Raw genomic sequence first — 11,222 nt, 5'->3', positions numbered from 1 at the left:
GAAATTTTCCGCAAATCATGGCAATACCTTCAAAATTGAACATTTAGATACAACCTTCATAAACGACTTCCAATAAAACAGCATTAAAAGCGGTTAAAATTATATGACTTCCATATTTCACGGCAACTACCCGCAACCCTTGCAAACGCTTCCCTTTATTATTGGAAGGAGATTCTACTAATGGACTTGCGGCGTCCAGTGTAATTCCAGAAAACATTGTGTTATAGGACTTTCCTAAGATAATTTACGAAATGACTTTATTAAAGTCGCTAATGGTGTAATATTGTTTTTGTGTCCGTACTGTCCAAACCCAATCGAAATATATATTACTATTACTTAACATATAATGGGCATGGTTAGAGTTTTTTACTTAGTAGTTAAGTAGTTATTCAACTCTAAAATAGTTAAAATATTCTACAATGGATGGATTTTTACCGACTGTTTCTGTTACCGTTTTATTTTGTTCTCAACTCCGCCATCTTTAGGATGTGATATTTAAATATATTTTATGTGGATTATCATAACGGCCCACTTTGAGCGATTCGCCACTCACTATTTTTAAGAAGTTATTTTGTTTTTGTTGTAGTTTCAGATGACTTCAATATTTCACCACTGCTCGTTAAAATTACCAATAAGCCATAAAATAAAAAGTAAATGTATATTAAAAAAGTTTTTAAAACTCAGCTTTTTTCGAATTTTTCTCAGAAAAATATCTTTTATTTGATACCCATAACATTTAATGGGACTACATAAAAATAATTGGTTCGCCATTACAAGGCGTCCGCTGTATTAAAGTTAGAATAATCACTAATGTTATAATTTGTCGTTTAAACCAAACGTGTACATGTAATAATTTAAATTAAATCGCATAGAGTTTAAAATATAGTTTACATAAACATGTAACAGCCTTAAGTCCGTGGAAAAATGATAAACTATACATTTTAATTTATTTAAAAACCAATAAACGTCATAAAAATTAGTCTCATACAATCAACAGCTATAATTTTCTTTCTCAAACCAAGTTCGCGGCATTCGACAGAATGATTGAGATAGAGCGTCCGCAAATTACTTCCTGGTTCTGTATGCAGAATTCCCAGAAATTCCCACTGAAAAATTGACGATGCGTTGGGAAATTTATCACCATGTCGTGGGAATTAATGCCATAGGGAATTTTCGGGAATTTGTTGTATTTTCTTTTCTATCGCGAGAATTTCGTATTTCCTTTCTTAGCATCGTTCCTTTTTACTTTTAATTTAATTTGATTTTATATTAATTAAACGGAAATCAAAGCTTTTAATTTTTTCTCTTTAAGAATAACAAGAGTCACTTACGAAAATCAATAACGTTGTAAATTGATTAAACAATTATATGCATGGAATAAATCTATTTTACTCAGGACATCAATTAGAATCATTAGGAGTATTATTATAAAACAGAAACCTCGACTGCTTAAGAATTTATTCCTTACTCCGAAAATTAAACCGAATCCAACGATTCAAAGTCATATGTTAAACTCCATCAGGCCGTTTAAGCTACAAGTGCAAAAAATGAAACGTACATACATACATACATACATACACACATATACAGGGTGAATTTTTAAAACGGGCCTTCAGGGCCAAATTCGAAACTATAAGGATTAGCGAAAAATGCTGAAAGGAGTTACGAGGCCGATTTTGATAAAAACTAAAACTGCATCATTAGTTTTTTAAAATATTTTTTTTCCTTAGCCGGAAATCGAACGAGTTCATTTTGAAAAAAATTACACCTCTATATTATTCCACTATCTGATAGTGTCCCTTATAAGGATCAAATTCTGGGAAGTAATGTTATGTGACAAATTAAAGGAAAAGGAAAATTTTGAAGAAAATACGTATTTTTCCATACATTGGCATACTAATCCTTAAGGATTATACATAACAAATGATTTATGTATAATTCTTTAGAAACAGACATAAGTCATACCATTGAAGAATTTGTTGGTTAATCAACTAATTATTCGATGTTATGACTATGACATACGGCTTAGTATGAGAAAGTAATAGTTTGGCAAATAAGTTACCGCCGTTTTTAGGATTTATTTTTTAATGAAAATAGATAACTGATTAAATAGTAAATTCCTATTGTTTGTTGTTTACAACTTCGTTTCAACGTTAAATATGATTTTCTATATCTCTTTTTTTAAGTAATCACTCGGATTTGACTCTAAAAAGTAATTCTCGCAAATTGTCAACTTTACATCTGTATTAAACGAAATTCCGCCCATAGCAAGTAAATCTATTTTAATGGTCCTAAAAATAACCTTAGCTAAGTCGGACATAAAAAATAAAAATTATTGGGAAACAAAACGTCCATTTCGAATGATAAGAAACATTGAGCCAAAAAAAATGTTTAAAGTAATGAATGGCGGGAACTTAACTGCCAAATTAATATGAAAAAATATGTATTTTCTTAAAATTGAGGCTTTTCCTTTAGTTTGTCATTTATCATTACTTTCCAGATTTTGATCCTTATAAGCAACACTATCAGATAGTGGAATAATATAGAGGGTGCATTTTTTTTCAAAATTAACTCGTTCGATTCCCGGCTAGGGAAAAAGTTATTTTAAAAAAGTAATGATGCAGTTTTAGTTTTTATCAAAATCGGTCTCGTAACTCCTTTCAGCATTTTTCGCTCATTCTTATAGTTTCGGATTTGGCCCTGAAGGCCCGTTTTAAAAATTCACCCTGTATACATAAATACATACATACATACATAGGTACATGTGCTTGGAAAACATTACCCTGTCATGATGGTTAATAATATAATGTGGATGTTGACCGATATACAAATAAGATTACCATTACCTACATTTGCGGCATTTTCATCTATACTACATAATGTCATATATTTACGACATAATAGCCTTTGCCGCCGGGTCCATTTCGTATTTGTGACCTATAAAGAGGATAAAACAAAACACACCTCCCAATAGTTATTTGATCAGGGATGAAGCCTGACAGGTGTTGTCTAGTGGACGAAATTGAATATTTGGGTACAAGGGTCACATCGAACTGTGATCCAATATCTGAGTTGACGACACAATCACTACAGTTCTTGGATTCAATAAGGTTCAGTAATACAATTGTATACAAATAAAGAAATGTATATATGAATATGAACCTTTATACCAATTCAATATGGAATAAATAGGACCTGGTACCTAATAATACCTATCTGGAAAATCCAAACCCCTGGATGTCCTGGATGTCCCAAACCCTCATATTTACAACAAGGCCTAAAACACACGTCATTGTGTTCTCGCAAATTCTCATAAATTATTATTCTTAGTATTTACTCTGAAGTTGCAGATAACAATCTATGAATAAGTACAATAAAAGTTGTGAAACAAAATAACGCTTTCTCCTATTCCTCGTTCTCTATAATATGAGCGAGAAATATTTTTCTATTTTATTATTTTGTATTTGTATAAGAAAATACCTCCATTTTGTATTACAATATTTTGTTACACGGCATCTTAAGGTCTATTTCCTGGCACGTGTCTTCACACGTGGCGAACGAGCACGTGTGCCACTTACTTTACCTTTACTTATTGTGTCATTGTGATATTTTACTTGTAACCTGCCATGAGTGCGCCGGTTTATATCTGGCCGCGACGGTTGCGAAGAGACTGCAGCAACTTCATCCCTTTTTTTTTATAATATAGGAGTAGCAGACAAGCATACAGTCCACCTGATGGTAAGTGGCTACTGCCGCCGGTGGACATCTGTAATCAAACCCAGATAGGATTAGATATTCCCACCTGGGCTCGGCCACAGATGCGCCGCTCCCCCTGAGGACTAAGCTGGAACGCCTCGGAAATGTCTGTCTCCCTTACCACACCTTACAAACTGGAACACAGCAGCGCCTAACACTGCTGTTATTAGGTAGAAATAGGTGTGGCGGTGGTGCCGCCGGAGTCGAACCACAAAAGGTTCTACCACCTTCAAACTTCATTTACATGTCCATGTGAGACACGAGTGTACGTATGACAGGAAAATGCCCTAAGCCAATAGTAACAATTTATGCAAATTTTCGCCTCATAATTATATAGACTATGCACATGTTTTAAGAAATTATATGCAATAAACACGTTATATAGTATTTTTAGGTTAATATGAAACTCTAAACTTTTACCGCGTATTAAAACTTCAAGGAAACTACGAATTCCATTCACAAAGAAATATTCCCGGTAATCAATTGTAAAGAACACGAATTTATTTACCGCTATTACGGGAATTAACTAGCAGGAAGCGTGAACCGAGGCCATTTGTCTTATGGCTAATATCCTTACGATGCTTCTAATTTAATTAGCAAGGTGGCAATTCTTACAGGACTGAAGGAAATGTATCGTCTGCAGTTGCACGCAAACTTGCAACTTGTCCGTTTGTACGTGGATCGGTAAGGAACTTTATAGTTTGGACTGTAATTGGAGTGTTGGGTGCGGTATTACTTTGTTTTGTTTAAGAAATTGTAGTGTAAATGAGCTGGCAATTGTCTGATGGTAAGTGATCACTGACACTGTTGTTGACGACCCGCGTGGCGGAGCGGTCACTATACCGGTCTGACGCGCAGAGGATCCCGGGTTCGATCCCCGACCTGACAGAAATCTAAATGATGAATTTAGGTTTCTGTTTCTGGATCTGGGTGTTTGTGTATTTGTTTTTGTGTGTGTCCATGGCACCCACGATACAAGGAATACTAGTGTGAGATGATTTTATTGGAGCACCGATGTGACTGGGTTCGCTCATGAATTCAAATCTTCCCTATTATTGCCACGCTCTGAACATATGGTTGAGGGTACTCAATAAAATATTTTCATACGCGTGAAGAGGTTACACTTGATTTCGTGTTATCGCTTCGAATACTTGTAAGATAATGTTCGATAAAAAGCAAAATGGTTATAATTGTGTAAGAGTTAGGGATTATGTTATCAAATATTTATTAAAATATTGTAAAGAATATTACCAATATTATGTATTTAATCTGTGTTAAAATTAGAATAAAATACGAGTAAACGATATTGATAACAATGTAAGAAAATGAGAAAATTATTATTTGTGGGGTATTTGTGGTCAATTGGTTGGGAGTCGCATTTTTGTCAGCATTGGATTGTGTGCTGTAATAGTGTTCGGATTTGAAATATACCGTACCAAATTACTGTGGATTTAATTATAAAATGTTGGAATAATTTACGTGATCAGTGTTGGTGTATCTATGGAAATAAACTATATGTGAACCTAGAACTGGGAGTTTTCTTACAATTGTTATATAATAAATAAATAAATACATATTTTGATGGTAATTTTTGATATTCAATTTTACAAATTCCGAGAGATGGGTTTTATTATGGCACGATATATTATATGCTGAAAATCTGGTCCTGAATAAATATGATCATACTATATTTGTCTTAAAATACTTTTATTGTTTAGTTTTACTACAAACCAAGCAAGAGCCGCAGGCGTGAAACAAATTAATAGATTTTTTCACAAGATTATAGTTACCGTACTCCTCCGAAACGGCTTTACCGATTTTCACTAAATTTTATATGCTTACTCAGTAGGTCTTAGAATCGGCTACTATCTATTTTTCATACCCCTAAGTGATAAGGGAAGGGAAGATCACCCTTAACATTTTTTTATTTATATGAGAACACAACCTTAGCCGGGTCAGTGCGTCCACACTCTTCTGCTTGACGCTAGAAGTATAGTAATTATACCTGATTACTGATCTGATCTGATTCCTGGGTGGTTCCTGATCGACTAAAGTAGTTGCACCTCCTTTTGAGTAAATATTTCGTAACAAAATAATTCTCTTTATTTCGCTTCACCAATCTGTAATGTAAGTATCGTGAGAAAAGTTGCAGCCTGTCTCGATGTGTGAACAGACTTCACCAGAAGGTTAATTATTTCCGCCAACAATATCGAAGTGTTTACTTGTGTATCCTCGTAAGACCTCCGGCCCCTTTAAAGGGACTTAATTTTGAAAGTCGCTAAAACCGGGAATTTTGAATGGACATATTTTAATTAAAACCGAACGGCCCTTTAAAAGTACTAAAACTATACCGGTCAACTACATTCAAATATTCGCGCCTACAAAAAAAATATATTTTTTGTCTGTGAACTCGAAGCATTACCTGTCTTTGAGAGGTGTCATCTAAGTTGAAAAATAATGACACCTGTCAAAAAATGATATTTTACTGGCAACGATGGAGAGAACACGCGGACATGGTAAGAAAATCTTTTGTTTTCTATAAAATCTGTAAGAATATTTACAAAACAATGTTTATTAATTAAAATTTAATAGTGTCTCAAAACTCTGACGTAATTATTTCACGGGTTTAATGACTATTTCCCGATTATTTTCAAAGTTAAAGTTTATAAGCTTTTGCAAGGGACTGTCGGCCTTTACTAGGATATTTTCTATTGATTTTATTTTTTGCAATAATAAAATTTTAAATCAATTCATTACATTAAACATATAAAATATCATTAGCATTTGCCATTTTAATGAAATCTACTCATAAACATATAGTCCCTTCAAAGGGACTACCGGTTTTAGTTTCTCACTTTTAAAAGTACTAAATCTTATAATTACTCTTTTTAGTCCTCACTGAAAAGGAATTAGAAGAAAATTTAGAAAAATATTTAAATGAGTCCGATTTGGAAGACATTGATGATGATTTTTCTGAATTATTCAACGCTGCTGGAAATGAATTAGAACTTCATTCAGACGAAATTGAAGGACATGTTCCATACGACCAATCATCGAGTTCTGATTCTGAGGGATATATACCTCTTTCAGAAATTAAGGCAAGGCGAGAGAGAGGAAGGCCAAAAAGTAGATATGGTGGACGCTGTCAAAGGCGTGCATCTACAGTACTACGAGTACAGTACAATCATAATGAAGAATGGTTTAACGGAGACTTCAAGCCGAGTATAGTACAATTTATAACACCCGCTTATATGCCTTTAAATAGCGTTGGTTATAGCGAAATTGATTATTTATTGATGTACCTAAATGAGGACACAGTCATCAATATTGTTAATAAGTCTAATCTCAGTTACGAAAAAGAAAACGGTTCTAAACTGAATTTGACGACCTCGGAATTATACGTCTTCATTGGTATAGTCATGGCAATGTCATGTATTGGTTATCCGACGATTCGTATGTACTGGGAAAGAAAATATAAAGTTCCCTTAATATGTGACGCAATGACTCGTGATAGATTTTTATTGCTAAGAAATAAACTTAAGTTTGTAGTAGATGCCGATATTTCCGATACAGACCGACAAGTCGATAAACTGTGGAAAGTAAGACCAATAATTACTGCAATAAAACAAGCTTGCATGTCACTACCCAAAAATAAGCACCTATGTATTGATGAAATGATTGTGCCTTTCACGGGTCATTGCGGGATAAAACAATATTGTCCCGGAAAACCGAACCCTGTTGGCTTGAAAATTTTTGTATTGGCTGACCCAAAAGGGTTGGTTTGTAATTTTGACGTATATCAGGGGAAAACAACCTATCCTACCTATGAAAACACAAATTTCGGTTTAGGTGATAAAGCTGTTTTAAATCTTACAGAGGATTTAATTCCTGGTCATAAACTTTACTTTGATAGATATTTTACTAGCGTAAAATTAATGAAGGAACTCACTAACAGAAATCTGATAGCTACTGGAACAATCCAGAAAAATCGTATTCCAACCCAAACTAAAGCCTTATTACAGAACAATACGCGTGATCTGCAAATTGAAGGCCGTGGGGCTTGTCGAGTAATAACTAACTCTGCCAATAGTTTAGCGATAAGTCAGTGGTTAGACAATAAAGCCGTTTTGCTTATGTCTAATTTGTATGCCAAAGAACCTACTGATATTTGTAAAAGGTGGAGTAAAAGCTTAGGGAGCTTTATATATATCGCGAGGCCAAAAGTCGTAACAGCGTACAACACAAACATGGGTGGCGTGGATTTAGCAGACAGATTCCTATCCGTTTGTCCAAGCCGGCATAGAACTAGAAAATGGACGCATAGGTTTTTCTGTCATATGCTTGACTTAGCTGTCACCAATTCGTGGGTTTCTTACAAAGAAGATCTCAAAGCTCGAGGAGTTATCCCAAAAAATATACTTCAGTTGCGTGGTTTTAAAATGGTTTTGAGTCAAGTTTTGATCGACAGCCATTGTGACACCTCAACTGGATCAGAGTCTGACGAAAATGATAATCCTAATACTCCGGTAAAAAGAGGCAAGAAACCATTAATCCCCACACCGTCACTTTCATACAGAAAACGCAGTGCCAGACATATGCCTGAGTTTGCGAAAAGCCAAAATAAATGTAGGGTGTGCCATAAAAAAACCTGGATGATGTGTGGAAGTTGCCAAATACATTTGTGTATCGTGAGGGATAGAAATTGTTTTAAAGATTTTCATTGTTAATCTTTTTAATTTGCATATTTTTTGTTTGAAGAAAATTACGTGTTTATTTGTGTGTTGTTTTGTTTTGTTAGAAATCTTGTTTCTATTTTTTTTCTGATTGGATGTTAATTAATAGTTATATTTATTGAACATTGTTTTCTTATTCGTTTGATAATAAATTGTAAAGATGTAAAATATTGTCATCTTAAACTGTGTTGCATTTAATAAATAATTACATAACTTTGTCGGCAAATAGGTTCATTGCATTTATTTCATGACATATTAATAAAAAAATATATTTTAAAGTAATATAATCATTAAACTCTATTTTTGTAACCATAAGAAAAATAATGCCATTGATAGTTCGAAAATGATACTGATAAATAATTAAAGACTGATTTTGTTCCTAACATTTTTTTTATTTCTGTCCCTAACGAAGGTCTAAAATAATAAGCATAAAAATACCTTCCATAATAATTGAAGCCGATGGAACTTCCTAAGGGTCTAAATATAAATATTAAAATAAAACAAAAACTTGATATAATTATTTTAAATTTCATAGCTACATGTTAACTTACTATTAATTACTTTTAAAATATTGAAACTATGAATCAAATCCCTTCTTCATGTCGTCATAAAACAGTTATTAAAAAAATATTTATTATAGTCTGTAAGCCCCGAGGCCCTTTTAAAAAGTACGAAAAAATATTGTTTTTTTTTTGCTAAATAGCTTCTATATTATCTCCCATAGACCTCCAGTAAGTATTAAGCTAATATGATACCTCTAACTTATTTAAATTTTAATTTGAAGTGCCCGGCGGTAAAGGGTATAAAAAATTGGTTCTTCACAAAGTACCTGCGGTCTTAAATACAATTTGCGATCAATTTTCCTTCGGTTTTACGAGGGTATGTTGGAAAATCGAATTAGTCCAGTACGTTACGACTGTAGCTAATGTTTATTTACTTAAGGGAATATATAGAAAAGTTTTATTGCTTTAAGTGACTAAACTTGATTGTAATAATTTGTTATGTTGTTCCAGGAATTAGTTTTGTAAGAATAAAGAATTCTATGTACCTATGACTTTAGAATTATCAAAGGGTTTGCTTAATTATCCTGTTTACTCTTCGGCAAATTCTTTAAATTTAACAGTACCCTTACCATGAGTTTTCAAAACATCCCACAATTTTACGTTACGTTTACTCAATCCATTATTCTGTTCCGTTTGCTTCAGTAGACTGAGTAAACGTAACAATAAGTAAGTGCTCAAGTCTTTTTGTCTGCATGTTCGCAAAAAACAGAGGCATCAATTTGGACATTTAATGTTACGTTACTGACACTATAGTTCTGATACAATCCGCTAGGGGCACTGATTGGAATTTGTATGAACAAAATAAATACTAAACAAATACTAAAACAGTCATATTTGTCAAAACGTAAAAACTCATGGAAAGGGTACAGGAGTCTACTTAGTAGCTTTAATTGGTTGCCTATAAAAAAGATACCTTATTAATCATTATTTCATTAATGGTTTCCAAGCCAACAAAATAAGAAAACAAAGTGTTTTGTAAAAGCAATTTATTTAGTAATGATATGTAAAGTATCAAAAGGATTTCAATTTAATTGTTTGTTGTTATATTTATACCTGGTTTTCTCAATTTGAGTCGACGGAAATTATGAAAAATGAACCCATGTTTCGAAAACAAAGAAAACACGTCGTTTGGAATTCTAATTCCCTCAGAATACCGCCCAAAAATGTTACGTTAGAATTTCTCACACACAACAGTTCATCTCGTCGCTACATCCAAAATTGAGGCACCGGTGCTGACAACTTTCAAAGAAACCCAATTTCATATTTCAATGTGGATATTCATGAATTTCCAGATAATAAAATGACATTTTAGATTAGTACTCGGTGTGCGAATAGCGGTCGGTGTGGCTATGTCCAGCATTGGACTATTCATGGATAAATAGATGATAGATTAACACACCAGAAATATTAGAATAAGTATAACAAAATGTTAAATCATCCGTGTCCCATATGTATGTCCCATATGTCCCATGGGTATGGGTCCACCTCTAAGTATAAAAAAGGATTATGCCCTATACGTAACTATTTATTAATATGTGCCTTTACCTTAATTGCACAAATCTTAATGAAGTTATCAATGAGGATTTTATATGGCGTGTCGGAACGCTTTCCAAAACGTTACAAATTCAAACGTGTGGATAGAGCGTGTGACTTGGTTTGTGTAGATTTGTAAGCGTTTGTAGTATAGCTTTTATGAAGCCAAATGTTTGTAGACATAGATATATTACTAATTTATTACTAACTACTAATTTATTAGTAGTATATCTATGTTTGTAGAGGTTTTTGCAGCAAACTACAAGCTTACAAATACGACAATAAATTCAGATCAGGTATAATATGACACAAAACATCCGATACTTTTTAATAGAAATTGTATGCAAGATGAAATGAGAAAATATTCCCTTTATAGAGATTTATTTTTGGATTGACTTCTAGTGAATTTTTTCAGCATTAAGTTCACTTTCGTTTTTCGGTAGATATCATAATCAAAAGTTACTTTGTTTACTAATTAAATTAATATAACTTCAGTCCAAGGGGTTTGCCACCACAGAAAATCCATGAACATCTGTAATCAACCCAGATAAGAGAGGCCTGGGATCGGCCATAGAGGCATAAAGTAAATAAAAACGAAATCAACGCGCCGCAGTGGAATCATATCTACGTAGCAGCA

Source organism: Epargyreus clarus, unplaced genomic scaffold (assembly GCF_041222505.1).
Source record: "Epargyreus clarus isolate Ecla_fem2 unplaced genomic scaffold, WU_Ecla_fem_2.2 ptg000008l, whole genome shotgun sequence".
In the NCBI taxonomy this organism is placed as follows: Eukaryota; Metazoa; Arthropoda; class Insecta; order Lepidoptera; family Hesperiidae; genus Epargyreus; species Epargyreus clarus.
This window is presented reverse-complemented; position numbering follows the sequence as displayed.